General features: G+C 43.6%; 1 protein-coding gene and 1 non-coding gene across 4 annotated transcripts in view; one reads left to right on the forward strand and one right to left on the reverse strand.

The window, feature by feature from the left end:
* Vrk1 (VRK serine/threonine kinase 1) overlaps positions 1 to 25,577 on the reverse strand; it is a 116,753-nt gene that overhangs the window by 81,689 nt on the left and 9,487 nt on the right. Inside the window, exon 1 of one of the 3 annotated variants that reach the window (XM_045155470.1) lies at positions 13,092 to 13,107. The exons of the other annotated variants lie outside the window; for them this stretch is intronic. The gene's annotated coding sequence lies outside the window, so the exon portion shown is untranslated. Of the gene's footprint in view, positions 1 to 13,091; positions 13,108 to 25,577 lie in introns of those variants that run through there. 3 annotated transcript variants of the gene reach the window in all.
* Positions 11,129 to 11,255, forward strand: LOC123462631. The gene has a single exon (XR_006638417.1). It is a non-coding gene; the product is annotated as a small nucleolar RNA SNORA18 (small nucleolar RNA).

Below are 25,577 nucleotides of genomic sequence, written 5' to 3' on the forward strand. Positions count from 1 at the left end.
CCAAGGAAGTGAAGGATCTCTGCAATGAGAACTTTAAAGCAAGAAAGTGCAGAAGACACTAGGAAACGGAAAGGCATCCCATATTCTTGCATTGGAAGAACCAATATTGTGAAAATGTCAATCTTACCAAAAGCAACCTACACATTTCATGCAGTCCCCATTAAAATTCCAATGGTTGGGCTGGAGAGATGGCTTAGCGGTTAAGCGCTTGCCTGTGAAGCCTAAGGACCCCGGTTCGAGGCTCGGTTCCCCAGGTCCCACGTTAGCCAGATGCACAAGGGTGCGCACGCGTCTGGAGTTCGTTTGCAGAGGCTGGAAGCCCTGGCGCGCCCATTCTCTCTCTCTCTCTCTATCTGCCTCTTTCTCTCTATGCCTGTCACTCTCAAATAAACAAATAAAAAAAAAATTTAAAAAAATAAAATAAAATAAAATAAAATTCCAATGGCATTCTGAAATAGAAAAAAAAAAGTCCTAAAATTCATCTGGAAGCACAAAAAAAAAAAAAAAAAAAAAAAAAAACTCAAATAGCCAAAACAATTTTGAGCAACAAAAATAAGGCTGGCAGTATCATCATAGCTGATTTTGAGCTATATTACAAAGCCATGGTAACAAAAACAGCATGGGACTGACACAAAGACAGACATATAGATCAATGTAACAAAACGGAGGACCCAGATGTTAATCCAGGCAGCTATGGCCACCTGACTTTTGACAAAAAACACCAAAAACATTCATCAGAGAAAAGACAGTCTCTTCAACAAGTGGTGTTGGGAAAACTGGACATCTAGAATATGTAGAAGGATGAAAATAGATCCTTGTCTTTCTCCGTGTACAAGAACCAAATCCAAGTGGATCAGGGACCTTTATATCAGACCTGAAACTCTGAAACTGCTAGAGGAAAAGGTAGGGGAAACCCTTCAACATATTCACATAGGTAATGACTTTGTGAATATAACCCTAACTGCTCAGGAAATAAAACCACTAATCAACCACTGGGATCTCATGAAATTACAAAGATTTTGTACAGCAAGGGACACTGAATAGAGCAAAGAGACAACCTACAGAATAGGATAAAATCTTTGCCAGCTATATATCTGGCAGGAGATTAATATCCAGAATATACAAAGAACTCAAAAAAAAAAAAAAAGAATAAGAAGCCAGGCATGGTGGCGCACGCCTTTAATCCCAGCACTCGGGAGGCAGAGGTAGGAGGGTTGCCATGAGTTCGAGGCCACCCTGAGACTCCATAGTGAATTCCAGGTCAGCCTGGGCTAGAGTAAGACCCTACCTCAAAAAACAAAAAAACAAAAAAAAAAAAAAGAAGAAGAAGAAAAGAATAAGAAACAACCCAATTTTAAAAATAGAAAAAAAAATAGGGTATGGATGTAAACAGAGTTTTCAACAGAAGAAATAGAATGCATATAAATATGATAAAGTGTTCTTTAGCCATCATAGAAATACAAATTAAAACTACTTTGAGATTCCATATCATCCCTGTCAGAATGGCTATCAAACAAATGACAATAAATGCTGGTGAAGATGCAGAAAAAGGGGAACCCTTCTACACTGTTGGTGGGAATGTAGTCTGGTACAGCCATTGCGGAAATCACTGTGGAGGTTCTTGAGACAGCTAAAAGTAGATTTGCCATATTATCCAGCTATAGCACTCCTAGGCATATATCCTAACGACTCTTCTCACTACTTTAAAGATACCTGCACAACCATGTTTACTGCTGCTCTATTTATAATAGCTAGGAAATGGAACCAGCCTAGATGTCCCTCAACAGATGAATGGATAATAAAGATGTGGTACATTTACACAATGGAGTTCTATTCGGCAGTAAAACTGAAATTATGAATTTTGCAGGGAAATGGATGGATCTGGAAAGGATTATACTAATAACCCAGGCTCAGAAAACCAAACGTCGCATGCTCTCTCTCATACGTGGATCCTAGGTACAAATGTGTAGACTTGTGCGTGAGCTGGAACCAAAAATCAGTAGCAGAGACCAGTAAGGTAGAAAAAGGCTATAATGGAATGAGAAGAGGGAAGGACTTAAGGGGATGGTCTTATATATATGTAAGTAGAAGAACCGAGTACAGGGAGTGGAATGGCCTAAGTGAGGCCAGGGGAAGACACTGAGTTAAAGAAGGGAGAGGGTCAAACAAAATTCAAGATAGTCTAAATAAGATATATGAAAGTCTACTTTTTTGGATAATGGCACATCCAGAAGCCATAGATTGTTAGTAGAAAATTTTCAGTGCTGGGGATTGGATATCTTCCAGTGAGATGCTGGCCAGGGAGGCCCTTGTAGCCTCCAAAACACTACAGGCGATTGCCAACGCCTTTGGTTTCCTACAAGAAACACATGGTGAGACCCTATTGCTGAAGACGTCACATGCCTGGGCAGCAAAGTCACTGAGAAATCAAGCTGGGGACTGAGCTGAAAACCTCCTCCTTATAGACCAGCCAACTGAAAGCTGGAAAAAGCTGCACTGCATGCAGCCATATGGGAGACAGAAGTCATCAGCAGTGAAAACAGTGGACAGTGGAAGCCTCAAGTTTGGCCAACTAGGCCAAAAGACCACATGGGTGCAATAGTGGCATGTCTGTTCTGGGGGAAACCAACTGCTCTCTAATTGGACTAGAGCTCTGCTCCATGGGAGGGAACACATGCCTGGTATGAAAAACATAATCAAAAGCCCATGGCCGGGGAGGTCATGAGCCTTGGGGTGAAGCCCGCTCTTGTCTGGCTAGGTGCGTGCATTGTGCTCACCAACCTGCCCTCCAAGCACTACACTGAGCGTTCATATTCTTACACCAACACTACTCTCACTTCCGGTTAGAGAAGCTTCTCTTTTCAGATGGCGGTGACCACGGGGGTCATTCAAAAGGCAACACAGTGAAGTGACAGCAGTGTCCAGCACTGAAACATCTCTATCACACCCTCCAAGGCTCCAGGTCCATTGCAGAAGAGATGGCAGAAAGAATGTAAGAGACAAAGGAAGGGTATGACTCCTTACAATGCTACTGCCCAGAAAGATGTTGGCCTCGATATCCACAACCTCAGTGCCTAGCAATACCTTCACAAGACCCTCTAATAGGAGAAAAAAACAATGACATCAAAATAAAAGAGACTAACAGACAGAAGTTGGGGATATGATAGAGAGCAGAGCTGTGAAGGGGAAAGTGGGGGAGGGGAGGGGCTTCTTGTCTGTAAGCATAGAAGTGGTCAATAATAAAATTATATATTAAGAAAAGAAAAGGGAAAGGGGAAGGAAAGGAAAAGAATATGGAGGCAAGAGTGGGCATGGCAGTGCACGCCTTTAATCCCAGCACTCAGGAGTTAGAGGTAGAAGGACTGCCATGAGTTCAAGGCCACTGTGAGGCTACAGAGTGAATTCCAGGTCAGCCTGGACTAAAGCAAGACCCTACCTCAGAAAAACAAAACAAAACAGTAACATGGAGCCAGGCATGCAATGCACAGTCACCATGCCCAAGGCTAAGGCAGTGCTTCCAAAAGAGGAAGGCTTTACTAATAAATAGACTGTGTCAGCAGCTGGAGCTGCTCCACTCATATCCACCACTGTAGTCCTCACTGGAAGAACAAGAAGCTGCCCACAGCAAAGTGAAGGACGATCACAGGCAATATAGGATAGCTGGCAGCCACACCTTAAGAAAGAAAAACAAACCAAAAAAAAAAAAAAAGGGCACTCAGGAACTAGAGATGGCTCAGGGGTTAAGGTGCTTGCCTGCGAGGCCTAACAACCTGAGTCCGATTTCCTCAGGGCCCACCCAGGTGAAACCAGATGCATCTGCAATGGCTGGAGGCCTGGTGCGCCCATTCTGGTTTGTTGTTGTTCTCTCTCTCTCTCTCCTTGCAAATAAAAAAAGTAAATCATTAAAATGTCAAAATTTTAAAAATTCAAGATATTGCAACAGCAAGAGAAGTCCTTTCTCTATAATGACTCCATCTTTTATTAAGAAACCTAACATCTGGGCTGGAGAGATGGCTTAGCAGTTAAGGTGTTTGTCAGCAAAGCCTAAGGACTGAGGTTTGATTCCTCAGAGCTCACATAAGCAAGATGCACATGATGGATGCACCTGGAGTTTGTTTGCAGTGGCCAGAGGCCCTGGCATACCCATTCTCATTCCCTCTCTTTCTCTCAAATAAATAATTAAACAAACATAAATAAATAAAATATTTTTGAAAAGAAACCTAATAATGTCAGGGGCTGCGTGTAAGGAAAGTTTAAGAGAAAAACAAAACAAACACTGGACTTGATCTCTACAGACAGACTGTTTATTGAGAGGTACAGAGAGGGGCAGCAGCAGAAGTGGCTCAATAGTTAATTAAAGGTACTTGCTTATTTACAAAGTCGGCCCTCCCAAGTTCAATTCTCCAGTCTCCACGTAAAGCCAGATGCGCAAAGTGGCACATGTGTCTGGAGTTTATTTGTAGCGACAAAAGGCCCTGATGCATCCATTCCTTCCTCTCCCTAAGTAAATAAAACATTTTTAAAAAGAAAGGAAAAATGAAACCCAACATAATTCTAAAAAGGTGAAAGTGTTTGTAAGCTCTAACTCAAGCATCACAGTGAGAGAAGTAACAAGTGTGGAGTTGAGAGAAAATAAATTGATAATTACTCTCTTGTCTACATTAACAACTTTGTTTCCTAATGACTGAACTTCTTCCTGACATCACAAAGCCCCTAAAGCCCTTTCTGTCAGTACCCGCCATGCTCTTCTCAACAAAGACTCGTTACAGGTGTGCCTCTCAGAGCCGTGTGCCGCTTACTGCGCTGTGCACACTACTTTGCCAGCTCTGTCTGATGTCTATGTCTAGACCTGAATGTTCTTGTTAACATTCTCCCATATCCCTTTCTGACTTTCAATGCATTGGAGATTCCTCCTATTTTCTGGTAAAGAGTTCCAGGAAGACACCAGACACGGTAACACATACCTGTAATCCCAACACTCAGGAGGTAGAGGCAAGAGGATCAGGAGTTCAAGGTCATTTTCAGCTATACAGTGAGTCCGGTCTATAAGACCCTATCTCAAAAAGATAAAAATAAATAATAAGGGCTGGAGGGATGGCTTAGCAGTTAAGGCGTTTGTTTGCCTGCAAAGCCAAAGGACCCAGGTTCCATTCCCCAAGACCCACGTTAGCCAAGGGGGGCATAAGGGGGCTCATGCGTCTGGAGTTTGTTTGCAGTGGCTGGAGGCCCTGGTATGCCCATTCTCTCTCCCCCTCTTTCTCTGTCAAATAAATTAATTAATTTAATTAAATTAAAAAGACTATCTAAAAGAAAGGGGGGAGAGGGAGAAAGAGAAGACGCCTCCTAGTTTCTGAGAATAGTTTCTCCATCGTGTTGCTTTTCAGACAATCTCAGAAAAGGAGAACTGTTAAGGCAAAAATGTACTCACAAAACTAACACAACCACAAGCACTTGCCTTAATAAGTTAATGAGTGCTCTAAAGAACATAAAACACTAATTTGAATTAAACAATTGTTTTAGAACATTTTATAAGTTTCTTCTAATAATAAAACTAATATCCACATTAAGGCTTCTTAAAGAATACATGGAAAGGTCACCCTGTACTAAATTTAATCTCTCCGCATAATTTCAGGATACATGGCTCAAATCTATTATAGTAGCCAGTGCAACAGAGGTTTCAAAGAAAGGACGCTGGCATCCCATCACATAATTCATTGTGTAACCTGACCACCTCTGTGCCTTTTTCTAAATGAAATGCAGATGCACGGGGAAGCACATCAGGATGCAAATCAACACTGCCCTTTGCTGAAATCATTCACTGGCATAGTCTCTATTAGCATATTCACCAAAATTTAATTGTAAACAGAGTAATTATGGTACTAAAGTTTTTAAATACACAAAGCAAGCTTGGAACGATACATATTCAAATAGAATTCCAGTGGCAGATCAACTTTTATTTCTGAAACAATACCCTAATTAATAGTCAGCTCTGATGATAAAATGGTCCTCTGTTTTTCAGATAACATTCCAAAAAAGTTTTGCTATGAATATTAAAATAAAGTTTTATGAATAGATTTTGAAATTTTAATGGCTATATTTATCACAATACGGTACTGTATTTAGACAACTGGCATTTTCTCAAGTCCTGGATTCAAATTTGGTGTATTTTTTTTTCATCTGCTGAAGAGAGGAAACAAGCTTGAATGAATCACAACAATGACACTTACATTAATGAGCTCTAGGAATTCATCATCCTCACCCGGGGAGTGACAGTGCAGTTAAACTTGATTACATACTAGATAACTGACAGACTCCTCATACTGTCGCCCTAAAATAGGTCAGCGTAAGCTCCTTTAGAGGTTGTGTAGTTCTATGAAATTTCCTTTAAAGTCATAAACTTCCCTCACATGTTTCATAGCACATAGAATTAATGTGCTTATCTCTACTCTTTGTACTAGCCTTATCTCCCACACAACCCTATGCATACGCTTCTGAAATCTTTCCCATTCCCAATGATGTATCTCTTTGTCCATCAGATATGACTTCTGAAGTGGCATCTCTCTTTTTATTAATACTTTATTTGCTTATTTGCAACCAGAGAGAGACACAGAGAAAGACACACACACACAGAGAATGGACGCACCAGGACCTCTAGCTGTTCCAGACACATGTGCCACTTTGTGCATCCGGCTTTACGTGGATCCTGGGGAATCTAACCCAGGCAAATGCCTTAACCACTGAGCCATCTCTCCAGCCCTCTATCTATTATTAAACATGAAAAATGTTCTATGTTTACAAGCTCCCCGGATACAGGAACTACCTTCTTCACAATACATGATACTTTGTGGGCATTCAATACATTTCTACAAATAGCAGCATGTCACTGACTATTTTATACAAGTACCTGATGAAAAACCTTCTGCTTACTACACCAGAGTAAAGTGCAGTGAATACCACCACTTCTTTTAAAAGCTCAGCTACCACTCTGTATGTGACCATGTCAAGCCTGATTATTTTTCCTCAAAACTGTAATTCCCCTCCCTAACTCACAATTCTCAACAGATGACACAATAAACTACTTTGAAAAGAATATAGAGGTTTTAGAAAATCCTGTATCTTTCCAAGACTCAAATCTACAAACCACTTAGACCCACTTCAAGCCCAAACTCGTATTTAGCCGTGGCTTTCTCTTGGCACCATGCAATGAGACTATTCTCCTCTAACCAAGCCTCAAGTCCTTTCCCTTCACCTCACATTCCATCCCCCCTTCTCAAGACTAACACTACGATCAACCCTTTGTTCACACTCACTGTCTCTCCACCGCATCCTGCCCATTAGCTTCCAAATATGCTCAAGGCTTTCCTCTTCAAAAAAGCAGAAGTGTTTTTAATCCCCTCTTTCAATGCCAAATGTCTCCATAACCACCTGTACTTGCATTTCTTTTCTCCTCACTCACTTCATTCCATCTGGACTGACTCTACCTGCATGACTCTTCCTCACAACTCTTGCTAAGGTCACCAGTGACCTCCACAGCCCCAAATACAACTTCCACCTAGATCATCTCCCGTTTCCCTGCTCAACACTAGTATGCATATTTTCTTTTAACACTCTCTTCCTCTTGACTTCGCAATACAACCCTATCTGGGACTCTCTGTAATTTAGGTCACTCAGTTCCAGATAGCTGGGATGCAACAATGAGCAGCAGCTTGTTCTCTCAGGGAGCTTGTTGGCTCAACTTTTTGATATGCAGTTTTCCAGGGTCTTGTCATGTATAAAAAGCTTACCACCTACACTTCCACAGCTTATACCAAACTACAAAGTTTATCAGAATAAACCATGTAAAGGAAAAATACACTGCTAAAAAAGTAAACACTCCGGAAATAAGGGCAGAGGAATATTCAGAAAATGTAACTGATAATTGATACATGTGTTCTTTTAAGCACCTCAAAAGCAGTGTTCACAGTGTTAAAGAGATTATTTGCATACACAAGTTCATAGCAGCACTATTTTGCTGTTGTTTCTGCAAGGCAGAATCTCGCTCTAGCCCAGGTCAACCTGGAATTCAATATGTAGTCTCAGGCTGGCCTCGAACTCAGAGATCCTCCTACCTTTGCCTCCCCGGTGCATAAACACCAAGAGCTACAGTGTGGTGGAGCACATCCATAGTCCAAGAACTCAGGAGGATCTTGAGTTCAAAGCCAGCCTAGACTAGCTAATGTGATCCTGTCCCAAGAAAACAAAAACATGGTAATTTACAAACACACTTATTACATAATCCCACCAGTTATGACAGAAACAAACATTAACTGTGAATTATGTAAATGTATGAAGAACAGTTATGACATGACTTGTTCATCCATTTACTCTACAGATGTTTATTGATTTCGTGCCCTGTGTCAACTGCAGTTCTAGAAACATTCCATCCTTTTGACACACTCTAACAAAGAACAGATAAAAACAAACCTAAAATGCAAATCAGTGAACATAGTTGCCATTTTTTTTTTAAGAAAAAGGGACCAAAGACAGGGAGAGGAAGGGCAGAGGGCAACATGCACTATTAAACAGAGCAGCCAAGCTCATTGGGAAGGACTTTAAGATAGGTCCGGCAGCAAGGAAGAGCAAGGGGCCAGCATGGCTGAGCCGGGGGAAGCACGAGGACACTGCTAACAGGGTGGTGGGAGCAAGGGGAGGTGGATGACAACATGGTGTGAGCATGGGGAGGAGGATGACAGTGGGGTGTGAGCAAGGGGAGGTGGATGACAACATGGTGTGAGCATGGGGAGGAGGATGACAGCGGGGTGTGAGCAAGGGGAGGAGGATGACAACATGGTGTGAGCAAGGGGAGGTAGATGACAACATGGTGTGAGCAAGGGGAGGTAGATGACAACATGGTGTGAGCAAGGGGAGGTAGATGACAACATGGTGTGAGCACGGGGTGGAGGATGACAGCGGGGTGTGAGCAAGGGGAGGTAGATGACAACATGGTGTGAGCATGGGGAGGAGGATGACAGCGGGGTGTGAGCAAGGGGAGGAGGATGACAACATGGTGTGAGCAAGGGGAGGAGGATGACAGCAGGGTGTGAGCAAGGGGATGAGGATGACAGCGGGGTGTGAGCAAGGGGAGGAGGATGACAGCGGGGTGTGAGCAAGGGGAGGAGGATGACAACATGGTGTGAGCACGGGGAGGAGGATGACAGCGGGGTGTGAGCAAGGGGAGGAGGATGACAGCGGGGTGTGAGCAAGGGGAGGAGGATGACAGCGGGGTGTGAGCAAGGGGAGGAGGATGACAGTGGGGTGTGAGCACGGGGAGGAGGATGACAGCGGGGTGTGAGCACGGGGAGGAGGATGACAGCGGGGTGTGAGCAAGGGGAGGAGGATGACAGCTGGGTGTGAGCAAGGGGAGGAGGATGACAGCGGGGTGTGAGCAAGGGGAGGTGGATGACAACATGGTGTGAGCACGGGGAGGAGGATGACAGCGGGGTGTGAGCACGGGGAGGAGGATGACAGCGGGGTGTGAGCAAGGGGAGGAGGATGACAGCGGGGTGTGAGCACGGGGAGGAGGATGACAGCGGGGTGTGAGCAAGGGGAGGTGGATGACAACATGGTGTGAGCACGGGGAGGAGGATGACAGCGGGGTGTGAGCACGGGGAGGAGGATGACAGCGGGGTGTGAGCACGGGGAGGAGGATGACAGCGGGTTGTGAGCAAGGGGAGGTGGATGACAACATGATGTGAGCACGGGGAGGAGGATGACAGCGGGGTGTGAGCACGGGGAGGAGGATGACAGCGGGGTGTGAGCAAGGGGCGGTGGATGACAACATGGTGTGAGAATGGGGAGGTAGATGACAGCGTGGTGTGAGCAAGGGGAGGTGGACGACAACATGGTGTGGGCATGAGGAGGTGGATGACAACGTGGCATGAGCGAGGGGAGGTGGGTGACAGTGTGGTATGAGAATGGAAGGTGGATGACAGTGTGCTGCGAGCACAGGGAGGTGGATGACAGCATGGTGTGAACATGGGGAGGTGGATGACAGTGTGGTGTGAGCACGGGGAGGCGGATGACAGCGTGGTTGTGAGCACGGGGAGGCGGATGACAGCGTGGTGTGAACATGGGGAGGCGGATGACAACATGGTGTGAGCATGGGGAGGAGGATGACAGTGGGGTGTGAGCAAGGGGAGGTGGATGACAACATGGTGTGAGCATGGGGAGGCGGATGACAGCGTGGTTGTGAGCACGGGGAGGCGGATGACAGCGTGGTGTGAACATGGGGAGGCAGATGACAGCGTGGTGTGAGCACGGGGAGGCGGATGACAGCGTGGTGTATGGGGAGGCAGATGGGGGTATGGTGTGAGCACGGGAGGCGATGACAGCATGGTATGAACACAGGGAAATGTATGACAGCGTGGTGTGAGCACAGGGAGGCGGTTGGCAGCATGGTGTATGGGGAGGTAGATGGTATGGTGTGAGCACGGCAAGGTGGATGACAGCATGGTATGAACAGGGGGAACGTATGACAGCGTGGTGTGAGCACGGGGAGGCGGATGACAGCATGGTGTATGGGGAGGCAGATGAGGTATGGTGTGAGCACGGGTTAGGCAGCTGATAGCATGGTGCGAACCAGGGGAAATGTATGACAGCGTGGTGTGAGCCCGGGGTGGCGGTTGACAGCGTGGTGTATGGGGAGGCAGATGGGGGTGTGGCGTGAGCACGGGGAGATGGGATGCATGGCATGGGTGCAGCAAGTCAAGCAGAATTCTAAGGTACCAACAGGACTTGGATGAGGCAAAGTGTAAGTCTAACTGTAGTAAGTTTTGGAACATGCATTTTAAGTCACATTTCAACCAAAATATAAATAATACTCCGAACACCTGATCAAATGATCTTTGGCGTGGAGAGATGGCTTAGCAGTTAAGGCACTGCCTGTGAAGCCTAAGAACTCATGTCCAACTCTCCAATTCCCACGTAAGCCAGATGCCCAAAGGTGAGGCAAGCACAGGTCGCACATGCCCACTCAGTGGCACAAACATTTTGAGTTCAATGGCAATGGCTGAGGCCCTGCCATGCCAACTCTTTCTCTTTCTCCCCTCCTCAAAATTAAAATAAAAAATTTTTTAAAAATAAAAAAGATACTGAGGTCTATCCCAATGGGGCTTTTCCAGTAGCCACATGTCGTTGGAAACGCCTCATATGGTAACTGTGGTTTTCCTTAACTCAAAGGACTTCTTGAGCCTGTGTGAAGGAACCACAAAGCAATTAATAAAGTGCTACTTGCTAATCTTTCTTTTTATCCATAGGTGTTGGCATATCCTAAAGAACTGTAGTTTTCCTGGATGTGATAGCTTAGGAATGAATGGACCTGAACATGTTTACATTAAGAAGTGTAGGGTGGCAGCAGTTAAGAAGCAGACACATCAGCTGTCCTACATCAGACCTAAAGTAAATTGCTTCTAGGAATTAAATGTCAGAGGTCTCAGAAACTTTGTCATTCAACCAGAGGGAGACTCAGGAAATTATGGTATATGTCCAATTCATTGTTCAACTGGATCAGTTTTTGCAAAGACTGAGCAGAACTAAGGGGACCACGATGGACAATGAAGGAAGCACATGGGAAATCTATTAAATAAAAGTTTATTGGAAAAAAAAAAGGAAAAAATAGCTTATTGGCTTTTCACATAAAAAAACAAATGAATAAAATTTTTTGATCTAGATCTTAACACTTAACAGTATTTACATTTTTAGTTAACATGTACCAATTTGTATTCAAAATACAATAGTAGGCCTGGAAAAATGGCTTAGCAGTTAAGGCACTTGCTTGAAAAGCCTAAGGATCTAAGTTTGATTCCCCAGTACCCACACAAGCCAGTTGCACAAGGTGGCTCATAGGTGTGGAATTCATTTGCAGTAGCTAGAAGCTCTAACATGCCATTCTGTCTGTATGCCTGTCTCTCTGAAATAAATAAACAAATAACATGAAAAGCTTCATTTAAAAAATATGATTCTATAATGTTATTATCACAAATTACATCAAGGTAGGAAGAGGTTTATAATGGATTAAATTCTATTCCTAAAAAGTAGATAGAAGTAGACACTATTCTCTTTTAACGTAAATGTTAGTAATTGGATAACAAAACTAGAATGAATGGTTTGCAATTTTTTGATAAAATAAATATTCTTACCATGTTTTGGATCACTTTAAAGTTTAAAATTAAAAATGCTATTACTATTGTTACATTATATTTATGTTAGTTGGTTATTTTCTACTTCATTAATTTCTTTGCTCAACAAAGAACTGTTTTATTTTTATTTGTTTATCTGACAGAGAGAAGAGGAAGAGAGACAGAGAGAGAAAGAGAGAGAGAGAATGGGTGCTCCAGGGCTTCCAGCCCTACAAACGAACTCCATATGCATGTACCACCCTTGTGCATCTAGCTAATGTGGGCCCTGGGGAATTGAACCTCGGTCCTTTGGCTTTACAAACACCTTAATCATTAAACCATCCCTCCAGCTCAAGAACTCTTTTAGATAAAGCAACAGCAAAAGCCAATTAAGCCATTAAGCCAGACAAGGTGGCACACGCCTTTAATCCCAGCACTTAGGAGGCAAAGGTCAGAAGATCACCGTGAGTTTCAGGCCACCTTGAGACAACATAGTGAATTCCAATCAGCCTGGGCTAGAGTGAACCCCTACCTCGAAACAACAACAACAAAAAAAAAAACATAATTTTTTTACAAATTAAAATGTCATGTCCAAGGGTGATCAGAGCAAAGGAGAAGGGGACCAGTGACTTCCCAGTGAGGGTAGGGGAAGGAATGGAATTTAAAACATGGCATGATAAGCCTCACAAGAAACTGGCATTTAAGCAAAGAAAATCAAGTGAGGGCAGTAAGCCACACAGATGCTCAAGAGGACTCCCACATGAAGGCAGGAGCAAGGGCCAAGGTGGCAAAGGCCAGAACACAGCAGCTCGTTCCACACACAGAAGGGAAGCCGTGCCATCCTGCTGGAAAGTAGGCGGGGAAAGCACAGGCTGGAGTCAGGCAGGGCACAGGGCAGAGAACGCTCATACTAGGGCCACCGCCCGCACTCACTACCTTCCTGGGAGAGGTGGCAGAGCACAACAGGCGCTCTGCTCCCGCGTGTGCTTCGAGACCGCGGGCAGATCCGCCAGGAGCACGCTGTAAGGAAGTTAGGCAGGAACGGCCACCAGTTGTCACAGTAGAATTCCTACTGGACCAGCCAATGAGCACATTCACCCTGTTAAGAAGAATGTCTGTCAGAGTTTAAAAATTACTTCACTGACTTTGTCACTAGACAGGGATCTAGAATAACTTGTTTTGTTCTTGTTCACTTTATTCAAGTTACTCACCCCTCAAGTACAAGTCTCTGTGGACGTGGTGGTGCATGCCTTTAACCCCAACATTCAGGAGGATCACTGTGAGTTCAAGGCCACCCTGGGACTACACAGTGAATCCCTGGTCAGCCTGGGCTACAGCCAGACCCTACCTCAAAGAAACAAACAAACAAACAAAAAGTCTCCAGTGCCAAGCAGGAACAACTGACATTAGTGACAGATGGTCTATGAAACATGCTAACCTAACTATCTCGTATTCCAGGTTCCTGAACTGTAGCACTAATTAGGCATTCATAAAACCTCCAAACAACTGCGAGGGGGTAGGTCAGACATGAACACGAGCAACTCAGGCTCAAGAAGCCGCACTTAGCTTCATGAAGAAACACCACACAGCAGCTGTGAGTTAACACTGCTCCATCAGCTCAAGCAAAGGTCAGTAGAAAGTCTCCCAGGTAAAGAACATTTCTGAACCCTGGGACAAACTATCAGACAGCCGTTGGAGAAATGAAGATGCCACAGGCTAGGATCTTACATGTTTGCACACTGCCCAGAGGAATGAGGCGCACAGACTAGCCCCGGCCTAGGTATCTACGACATCCTCCTTCCTCCGTTCCTCATTCACTCTCAGGTAAACTGCTGCCATCTGCAAGTCTACTGTGTCTGAAGAGTTTAATAAAAGCTCCCTCTAGTGCATCTTAGAAATTCTGTTAATAATATAAATTAGTAGATGAGTGATTTCAGAAAAGCAAAAAATAAGGTTTTATCATACCCCATCATATCCCTAGGCCCAAATAGCTCACCTATATTTCAAATTTATTTGGGATGAAGAAGTAACTACACATTTTGGTGTAGATAGCTTCCTGACAAACTAGTCAGTCAAACATAAAACCAAACAACAGATAATCAGTTAACAAAGAACTCTATCACCTCTTGGCTAAATTACATCAGGAATAATTTGAAAGCAATACATCTAAAGACAATTCTCCCACAAATGAACCAGCTAATCAGAAGTTGATTAATGCATCTGATTAGTGCTAAAAAATCATCTGAAAAGTAAAACACAGAATCATGAGTTTAGCCATTTCCCAAGAATACAGAGGGTTTTCATATATTTCTTCATTTTGTTCCCTCAAATCGTACAATTAAAACCACAAGAATGTGCTTGTTACCAATACCATCTCACATGAAAACCTAAGGAAAGCCTGGGTTCCTCTGAGAGACATTCAAGCAGTCCCCTAGTTTCATGGAAGAACCATGCATGTCAGTCAAATAAGGCAAGTATTCATGGCTGTGAGGTTCCTTTTGCAACATTAACCAAGAAAATGTCAAAACATAACACGCCCTAAGAATATATAAGCTAACCTCAGAGATAATGATCTTAGAAACCCATAGATTTGGTCCTCAAAGGCTAAATTGAGTTACGCTCAAACTGTGACAGTCTTTAGCAACAATTGTCTCACTGGTGTTCTCACACCTAAGCTAGAAAAAGTGAGGTGAAGCCCCAGGCCCCAAACTCAGACAGCAAGTGGATTATGTGCAGAAGAACAGCGCTCTCCTAGTCTCATTTTCCTCACCTGGACTGAACACTAACGCTAGACTGCCAACGGCAACATTTTGGTGGAGTAAACTGTTGACAACATAGGATGACATGGACTTCCTCAACAGTTACCTCCTTAAATGACATCTAGAGTCTAGACTGCACAACCAACCCCAGACACAGTAAATTCATGTCCGAATGCATGCTCCAGAATCCCTGTCACCACTCCCTCAGAAGGAACGACCCCAGGTCTCCCAGGTACTTCTCGTTCTGACTTTGGATACAGGTGTACATGATCCATCCTGAGGTGCCAATAAGTCTCCCACAGCCAAAGTGAAAAAGGCACAACAGTAGCATTCAACTGTTCCCACCGAGGTCAGAAATTAAGACATTTACTTCCCTACTCATCAAGGGACGAAGAGCAAGGAGTGGGAACGGGCCTAGAGACTTTGCCTTCAAAGGGTACCAGACACCTGGCTCTGACCCTGACCTCAATCCCACGGAAAAGAGCTCAAAAAAGCACTTGTTTATGTAAAGCAAATGCTTTTCCCAAATCTGAAACTTTTTAATGGCATTACTAGTATTTTACTGTTACTTGCACAATCTTAGACATGATGGATTTTTCATTAATTCTATGTGAGGCACTAAAATTTATGAACTTCACTTAGTTAGTCTCTGAACATGCATGATTGTGTCCATTAACATACCTCACAAGACCTCACTGAACATCCTTCCTGATCTATTCTTGGGGCAGAGCTCTAAGAAAACCTTCCAAAATGTGCTGAGCAAATTGGAATGATCCAACCATAAAAACAACAGCAGTGCACTGGAGACATGAAAAATCTCAAGAAAACATGAAAAAATGCTTCAGAATCTCAGGAAAGCTTATAAAAGCTTTATAAAAACAACAACACAAAAACGTTAAGCCACGGATGGAGAGGTAACCCCGCAGTTAAGGCGGGTGCCTGCAAAGCCAAATGGCCCACACATTCAATTGCCAAGACCCACACAGAGCCAGGTGCACAAAGGAGAAAATTCATCTGAGTTTGTTTGCAGGGGCTAGGGGCCCTTCAATGCCTATTCATATTCTCTCTGTGCCTCTCTCTACTTACAAAGAAATAAATAAAAATATTTTAAACCCTTAGGCCATAAAAATTAATAAAGTGACAAGATGTAAATTAACACAAAGGTTATCATGAACTCAAGACAAAAAAAAAATCTACAAACCATGATAAAAGGCTAATTTTCCTTCTGAAAGGCTAAATTATAAGCAAAACTAGACAAAAACTCAACAAAAAACAAAAAAAATGACACAGGCAAGTTCATAGAAAAAGAACAGCTTTAAACAAAAGCAAAAGTTTATTACAGGGATTTTCAAACTGACAAGAAGCAAAGTGATAATACAACAAGCACCACACATATCACCTATTTCTGCAACTGTCAACACATGGCCAGTTTCCTTAATCCCAGTCCACTTAACCCCAGCCCCACATTTTTTCCTATGTAAGTACATCTAACAACAGCTCCTCCCCTCCCCCAAGCCGACCTGAAATTCACTATGTAGTCTTAGGGTGGCCTCAAACTCACGGTGATTGTGCTACCTCTGCCTCTCGAGTATGGGATTAAAGGCGTGCGCCACCACACCCAGCAACAGCTACTTTTTAAAATAGCCTCCATGCATCATTGCCTAACCAAGCTAGTAATTCCGCTAATATCATTCAGGGGGTGCGTAAATCTCCCCAACTATCTTTTGTGCTCGGGACTGAGGATGAGGCCTGACTCTCTGCATGAACGGCACCTCCCCATTGGTCGCCGGCCTACTGCTACTTGTCCTGTCAAAGCCCAGGCGCTCTGAATGTTCCTGGGGGAGGCCTCTTAGGCGGCCTCTCCACCCTCTGCAGTGGTCCTCTGATGCTGTGTTTCCAGCTGTGCTGCCTCTGGAGCTGCCCTTCACCAGAGAGGCCAGCACACCCTGTGGTGAGGAAAGAGAGCTTGTTACTCCTCGCGGGGAGAGCACACCACAGGGACCACAGGGACCACAGGGACCACAGGGACGAGCGAGCGGGCATCTCAGCAGAGGCTACTACACTCTGCTTTAGGACCTGGACTAGTTTGTGATTTGGGGACAAGCCTAGGGGGGCAGGAGCTTCTGTATCGTGGATGCTGTCAGGAAGTAGTCCTATTCTATGACAGAACTTGTCACGGGATGACACAGCCGCCATCACTCCCTCTGTGCAGAGGGCCATGAGACCTGTTTTCACAGATAAAGCATATCAAGTTTATGCTGGCATTTTGGGTTCCAATTTAAGATTACAAGGATTTATGCAACCTCTGGATTCACACTGGCATTACTCTTTTATGAAAATCCCAGTTCCTAATGGTGTTAACCTGTAATACATACTATGATAATGGATATATATATATATATTCTCCTTGAATTTTCACAATTCTATAAACTTGACTGGTTTTCAACGGCCAAGCAATGCAAAGCATATTCAGGAAGAATAGCCACCTCTTCTTCTCTCCCGGTTCTCTCCTGGTAAGCAATGCTTTCATTACATTTCGGGCTGTCCTTTCTGCCTGCTCTGCACTCCCCACCAGCTAAGGGCTGGAATACTACACACCTTCAGCTTCACCAGTACTTTGTTCATCACCAATATGTCCTGAAATAAACGTACATAGACACAGTTCCACTCATTAATAAAATGCAAATTAAAATGGCTGTTAAGTTCACCATCTTCAAGGCTGGAAAGTATAGTGGACTGGGAAAAGACTGACGAAAGGTGCATTATTGGCTATGGTCTATCTAACCCTTAAGTGTGTGCACTCTTCAGCTCACCAGGTCCTCTTCCAGCAATCTATGCTCCATACGATGCCAACAAAAGACTTGGGACATCTGCCGCAGCGTTACATACCACAGCCAAAGACCACAAAGATCCTCAACTGCCATCACAAGGGAACTTAGTAAATGATGGCACAGCAACAGACTACCCTTTTTTAAATAAAGCAGATTTACTTACACAGGTGTTGAATGGTCTCCAAGCTGAACTGTTAAGTAAAACAATGTAAGAAAAACCCATGGGTGCAGCCATCTTACTCCTAAAACACAAAGAGCTCTATACCAGTCTTGGAGGTCCACGACTGACATGCACCTGCATGTGTGTGCTTACATGAAGCTACATGATCCATTAGCAACAGCGATGCCTGAGGACGGAGAAATTTATTTTTCATTCTTTACCCTTTTGTAACTTAAATCTGTTGTGTGTACATGTATTAGATTTTACAATAAAGTTTATAAATGTCATTAATGCTTTCCAATGTTCTTAGTCAAATTTGCCAGTGCTTCTGTGCCATTAGGCTCCCTACAAGTCAGCCCAACCAACTGCCTCAAACAATACCACACTCAGCTATGTGAAAACAAGACTCACCCAGTGCCTCTGTTTACAGACCCACTCATGTTCTGGTGCTCTATCTTTAAAGAACAACACAGCCTCTGGTTTGCAAACATAATATATTTCAGGAAGGGTAGAAACTAAACATGAATATTGACATAAAGTTGCTGCATTAACATGATCACTTATTTTTGTTCAATTAATCCCAAATGAATAAAAGTATGAATGAATGTACACTGGGAAAAATCAGTCAACCATTAATTATAACACACAGCTCTTACATGCAGATGAATAGCACAACTGATACTATCACCGTTAAGCAACTACATAGCAGGCTCTTCACTGAATAATTTTTTTTTAATTTTATTTATTTATTTATTTATTTATTTGAGAGAGACTGACACAGAGAGAAAGACAGATACAGGGAGAGAGAGAGAGAATGGGCGCGCCAGGGCTTCCAGCCTCTGCAAACGAACTCCAGACACGTGCGCCCCCTTGTGCATCTGGCTAACGTGGGACCTGGGGAACCGAGCCTCGAACCGGGGTCCTTAGGCTTCACAGGCAAGCGCTTAACCGCTAAGCCATCTCTCCAGCCCTTCACTGAATAATTTAAACACACTCTCTAATTCTTGCAATAAGCACAAAATCTTGTACATAAGGGAAACTAAATAATTTGTTCATGCCTCATAACTGAGCAGCAAAGCTAAGATGCAAGAATCGGGTATGAAAAGTTCAATCTTTGAAAAAAACACTCACTCTTCCTTTCCTTTCCTTTCCTTTCCTTTCCCTTTCCCCCTTCCTTCCTTCCTTCCTTCCTTCCTTCCTTCCTTCCTTCCTTCCTTCCTTCCTTCCTTCCTTCCTTTCTTTCGTTTTCTTTTTGGTTTTTGGAGGTAGGGTCTTGCCTACACCAGGCTGACCTGGAATTCACTCTGTAGTCTCAGGGTGGCCTCAAACTCATGGCAATCCTCCTACCTCTGCTCCCAAGTGCTAGGATTAAAGGTGTGTACCACCACACCCAGCAAAAAAATGCTTTTTGTTAATTAAAATATAGCACATATGGCAGAATCTCCATCATCTGCAAAACAGTCTTAAGATCATGAAATACTCCCTTCAACCCTTCAATGATCACTAATATACCTATAAGTATAAATGCCACTGAAATAGTATACAGACAGACCCACATATTGCTCTAAATATATATTCTATAGGCTAACTCTGTGACATAGAAAGTTGTTTGACTTTGAAAGAACACAAAAACAAAAGCAGCAATGAAATAAATAACAAAGACATATGTCTTCAGAGAGACATCTTAAGTTGTTTCATAAAACATTTGCCAGGCAAGGGGAAAGGGAGTATAGTGCCAGATACTTGGAAGGCTAAGGGAGGAGGATCACTTGGACTTGGGAGTTGGGCGTTAGTCGGGACAACACAGCAAGATCCCCATCTCCAAAGAAAAATATATGTGTACATGAACACACTGACAAAGTCAGCTGAGACAACTTAATGTGATAAACGACGGCAGGACGTAAGAAAACAGCACATGCATAGTGCACTGGGACTCTTTTCTGGGTTCCAGTGGAACATCTTTAAGAAGTCAAGTGTCTAAGCCAGGCGTGGTGGCACATGCCTTAAATCCCAGCACTTGGGAGGCAGAGGATCACTGTGAGTTCAAGGCCACCCTGAGACTACAGAGTGAATTCCAGATCGGCCTAAGCTAGAGTGAAACCCTACCTCAAAACAACAACAACAAAAAAAAAAAAAAGGCTGGAGGAATGTCTTAGCAGTTAAGGTGCTAGCCTGCAAAGCCAAAGGATGCAGGCTTGATTCCCCAGGACCCATCCATGTTAGCCAGATGCACAAGGGGGCGTATGCATGGGAAGTCTGACTGCAGTGGCTAAAGGCCTTGGTGCGCCCATTCTCTCTCTCTCAATCTCTTTTTCTGTCAAATAAATAAATAAAAACAAAATATTTAAAAAAAGAAGTCAGGTGGGCATGGTGGTGCATGCCTTTAATCCCAGCACTCGGGAGGCAGAGGTAGGAGGATCACCGTGAGTTCGAGGCCACCCTGAGAGTACATAGTTAATTTCAGGTCAGCCTGGGCCAGAGTGAAACCCTACCTCGAAAAACCAAAAAAATAAATAAATAAATAAGTCAGTATCTTCCACCATCTCAACATTAGAATGATAGTATCTTGTTACCATTTCTTACTAAATAGTCCAGACAAAATCAACTACTTCAAAATCTTGTCTGTTTCACGCCAAAGAAAATAAGGGGAAAGTCCCACTAAGCAGCGTGACGAGCACTGGGTGAGACACACCGGTAGGATTCTGGAGCATTCATGACACGCACTGCTCTGGTTGTGTGCACATCAGTCTCTCCGAACCTGTTCTTGAGAATCTGGAAACCAGGACGCTGACTTACACAAGCTGGCACCCCTGAGCACACTCACTCAAGCAACACGCCTGCCACTCTACCTACTATTCACAGGGGAGCAATCAGGTCATTTTAGGACACGCATGAACCACAAAGGATCCAGGGCACATATGTCTGGAGTTCCTTTGCAATAGCACTAGTCCTGGTATGTCCATTCCTTCTCTCTCTACCTCTCTTGCACATGCAAATATAAATAAATATATAAATTGCCAATAAATAAAATTATTTTCACAAAACAAAAGCAGGCAAAATACTTGAGCAGGTATTTCCTGATCACAAATAAGCAACCCAAACATCTTCCTATTGATAAGTGGAAAAAATAAAATATCTTATATCCAAACAGTAGAATAATATTCACTAAGAAAAAGGAAGGAAGTGTCAATATGTGGTATACGTGTATAAGCTTGAAAAATGCTAAGTGAAAGAAGTTAGTCCCTCAACACCACAAAGTATATGATTCCAATCATGTATATTTACAATAACTGTAGAGGCAAAAGTCTGACTCATGGGTTCTTAGCTAAGGGTAAAGAAGAATGACTATTAATGAATAAGGATTTCTTTCAGCACTGACAGACATGCTCTGAAACTCATGATGGTGGTAGCTACAGCCCTACTCAAACAGCAAACACCACAGGACTGCACCTTCAGTGAGTAAGCAATTCGATGCATGAGCTCTATCTCAGTGTTTGTTAAGTTGGAGAGAAGGAAAACACAGCAGCTCCCTGCACTGCACAAGTCAATGTGGGGTGGAAGAGAGGCAGGAAGGAAGCTGGTCAACCCTGACGTCTGTGGCAGTTACCCTCTCGTTGCTGGGACACAACACCCAACCAGAAGCTTATGGGAGGAAAGTGATTATTTCACCCTGATAATTTCTAGAAGCTGTACCCTAGTGGACACAGCCTGGCAGAAAATGGCAGGAATGAACAGAGCGCTGGCAAGCAGGGCTGATAAATGTCAAGACACGACCCCATAGCCTCCTCTAGCAGGGCTCCATCTCTCCAACTGCCAAGTATTCAAAAGACATGAATCTACAGAGGACATCTCAAACTGCTACCACATCTGCTTCACACCTCACAAAATTCTGTTCTTAGGAACTTAGATCTAAATGTAAAAGGCACAATAGCAGAACTTCTAGAGAACGTTGTAGGAGTCCCTTCATGACCAAAAGGCAGAAAAACTGCTAACGAGCACACAAGACACAGTGACTATGAAGGAGCTGATCAGCAGGCATTAGGATTTCTGTTCATCCAAAATATATTACAAGACAGGCGTGGTGGTACATGCCTTCAATTCCAGCACTTGGGAGGCAGAAGTAGGAGGATCACCATGAGTTCAAGGCCAGCCTGGGACTACACAGTGAATTCCAGGTCAGCCTGAGCTAGAGTGAGACCCTATTGGGAGGGGGGGGAGTGTGGTAGAGAATTTTACACCAGATATTTGACAATAGAGCCATAGAGCCATATCCAGAATACACACCTCCAACATTTCAGTAAGAAAAAGGAAATACAACCTAACTCAGTAAAAATGGGCAAAAGACATGGGTATTTTCTGAGAGGCTAAGTGTCTAACAAGCTTTGCTATAAGGTGCACAAACCATGAGTCAGGAAATGCCGAAGAGCCACACACTGGGTCCTTCTCTTCAATCACTGAAATAGTATTTGAAGTGTAACTGCCTGGCATGGGGGCTCAGGCCTATAAGTCCAGCATTTGAAAGCTGAGGTAGGAGGATCACCACAAGTTTCAGGCCAGCCTGGGCTATTGAGTGAGACTATTGTTTCAAAACAAGCTTCACGGCCGCGTGAGGTGGCGGGAGGCTGAGGACAAGCACAGCACCCTGCAGTGGCGGGGGTAAAGCTGCTGCGGGCTGCCAGGCAGTGAGCGAGTATGCGCTGAGGCCAGAGGCTCTGCTCCGCTCCTCAGGGCACCACCCAAAAGATGGCGCACTCCCAGGACTCCATCCTCAATCCTTCCATTTGCACATGAACACATGGCATATGCTTTCTTTCCCCTTGTACTTCTAATCTCAGCTAAAAGCATTATCACACACTTGCCCTTCGAAGGCAGAAGCTTCTGGTTTGATCAAGAATTAGGACTCTACCTCCGTAAGACTTACACATTCCTAAATTTTTATCATTATTTTATCACACATGGAGGAGAAAGAAGACATCCAAAGAGGAGGGCGAATAGAAGGAGTCGGAAAGAGGAGGGAGTTCAGTGAAACAGGGGCAAGGAAGGGGAAACAAGAGAAGACAATGGAAGATGATTATGACCAAATTATGGTATGTTCATATATGAAAATTATCAATAAAAAAAATGAAAGAGCCTTTAACCTCTGCACTTGGGAGGCACAGGTAGGAGGATCACCATGAGTTCAAGGCCACCCTGAGATGACATAGTGAATTCCAGGTCAGCCTAGACTAGAGTGAAATTCTACCTCAAAAACAGTAATAATAATAATAATAGAATTAGCACTCTAAAGTATATTAAAATGTTGAACTTTGCTAAAATCAATAAAATAAATTTGATAACACAAAATCACCCCCCCCACACACACACACAGCAATTGCAGCCCAAAACTAACCCAGAACAGAGGAGAGAAGAGCTATCTAGGCACAGGTCACTCTGCTCGAGACAGTGCAGTACGGCCACCAGAGCGTAAAGCAAACACTAACAAAGGACAGCAAGCAAAAGACTCTTCCTCTGCTCACGACAGGCCTACCTCTACATGAGACACTGCTTTCTCTGACGTTGCATGCCTGTAGTGACAACTGTCAGCACTGCAGCTTACAGATGGAATGTCAGCCAAGGAGAACCACCAGAATAGTGAGCTGACATGGAGCCATGCCTCCAAAAGGCACACTAATGAACCAGAGACGGGAAAGCATTCCAGATACTCTTGAAAGGGGGTTACGTGGAAGAGGGACCCAGCTTGTTCTACATTACTCCAAAGTCAGAACAGAATAGGAACAGGCCTCCATTCATGATATGGACTTTCTAACCGTTAAAATGTAAAACACTACAGGCTGTCTCCAGAGTGGGGGTTCTCCACCATGGATGACTTTGTGCCCCTTGCTAAGCACCCTACCATGCAGAGAGCCCAAACCACAAAGAACAACCCCTCTAAAGGTTGAGAAACCACAGTGGATGTAGTGTGCTTCCTGCCATTACCCACAAGTCTGAAGAAGGCCCAACAAATGGTGTGTAAGGATGGAAAGACTCTTTGTGAAAACTTTCCACAGAAAAACTACCTTCAGGCATGTCAAAGTAATGATGATAAGGAGAATGGCCAACACTGAGCTAACACCTACTGTGGGTCCAGACATTACACTGATGTGTGTACACACATTGTCCCTAATTCTCACAACACCCCTGCAAGACAGAAATGTCTTATAGCAGTCAATATCAGGGCTCAAATGTGACCCCACTATTTGTGTGTACACCCGTCTGTACATATGCATGCATGTACACATGTATGCATGGATCACTGTATAAGGCATAAGCATTTAATGAATCTGAAGTGTTCATATTCTAGAAAACAAAGCAGTACATCTTCCAGGAGTATCGGGACAATTCTAAACAGGCTTATCCTTCTTGCAAACCTAGCTGGCTAGGAAAAACAAAAGGATTATTTGAAGTGGTCTTGTGATGAAGGAGAGAACAATTATCCTGATTGTCCCCGATTGCCTACTTCTGAAACAGCCAAGGAGCTCTTACACACCCGTGGAATCTCAGTCAGAGCTGGGATTAATGATGACATCCCTTTATCCACAGGCGTGCAGGCTCAGGATGGACAGACGTTTGAACATCCCCGACTGGGAATCCTGCCCTTAACAAATACACTAGATGCAGATACATGGTTTCTTGGCTGCCTGAGCTCACACCCATCTGTCAGCATGGCAGCGTGCCTGCTCACATGTTGGTCAAACTGTCAGTAGGGCATAGGTGCCAAGCAATGATGGTTTAAGTGGGCAGCTTGCACAGAACTGTAAGAGCTTGCTCTTCTGTAGGAAAAAAAAAAAATGCTATGATAATAGTGAAGGGCTGCAATCACAAGTGAAATAATCTTGATCAGTCTCAACATTTAAGTGGAAAGAGATCTAGACTCATAGAAAAGAGCAGACTGAGTCAGTTACCAAGCAGAAAGGTGCTGAGACAGGACGCACTGAAGCCGTCCACACTGCCCATGCAGTCCACATCAACACACCCGGCCTGGCCTCCAGCACTGCAAAGGCTCTTCTCGACAAGTCATCGCTTTTGTAAAACATGGGATGCTGCCTTCCATATTCTAAATGAAAACAAAAGCTGCCTTGATTTCTAGCAGTTTGTCTAATATTATTTAAGTGCCATTAGTAAGCTGATTATTTTAAAATGTCTAATCTATATCTGCCATGATTTTTAAATGAAAAGAACAAATGAGATTCTCATAGATAAGAAAAAAAAATCTGTCATTTGTATTGGCAAAGAAATCAAAAACTAAAGTAGGTAATAAAAAATAGAAACCCAGTTTAAGTCACAAATTAAAAACTTACAATTCAAGGTCAGAATTACAGGACCTGTGCCACCTCCTCCCAAAGACAAGGCAAATGTCCCTAAACTTCAGTTCATTATTCTACTCATAAAAACCTTGATTATGGCATGAAGTGCCTCATTCCTTTATGTAAAAACTCTTCCTAAGACCAAATCCCCATTGTTGCAGGGTGCTCAGTGACCTTGAAGAACAGCTGGTCATCACCACTCTCTGAACAATTCTTCATGTATCAGTGTCTGGGACACCGATTAAATGCCCCAGCTCCTCTCTTTGTCATAGTAAATAATCCGATTCCACTAACTTTTCCTAGTGGATCAATTTATCTACTTTGTTTTT

This window comes from Jaculus jaculus, chromosome 7 (assembly GCF_020740685.1).
Source record: "Jaculus jaculus isolate mJacJac1 chromosome 7, mJacJac1.mat.Y.cur, whole genome shotgun sequence".
NCBI classification, from domain to species: Eukaryota; Metazoa; Chordata; class Mammalia; order Rodentia; family Dipodidae; genus Jaculus; species Jaculus jaculus.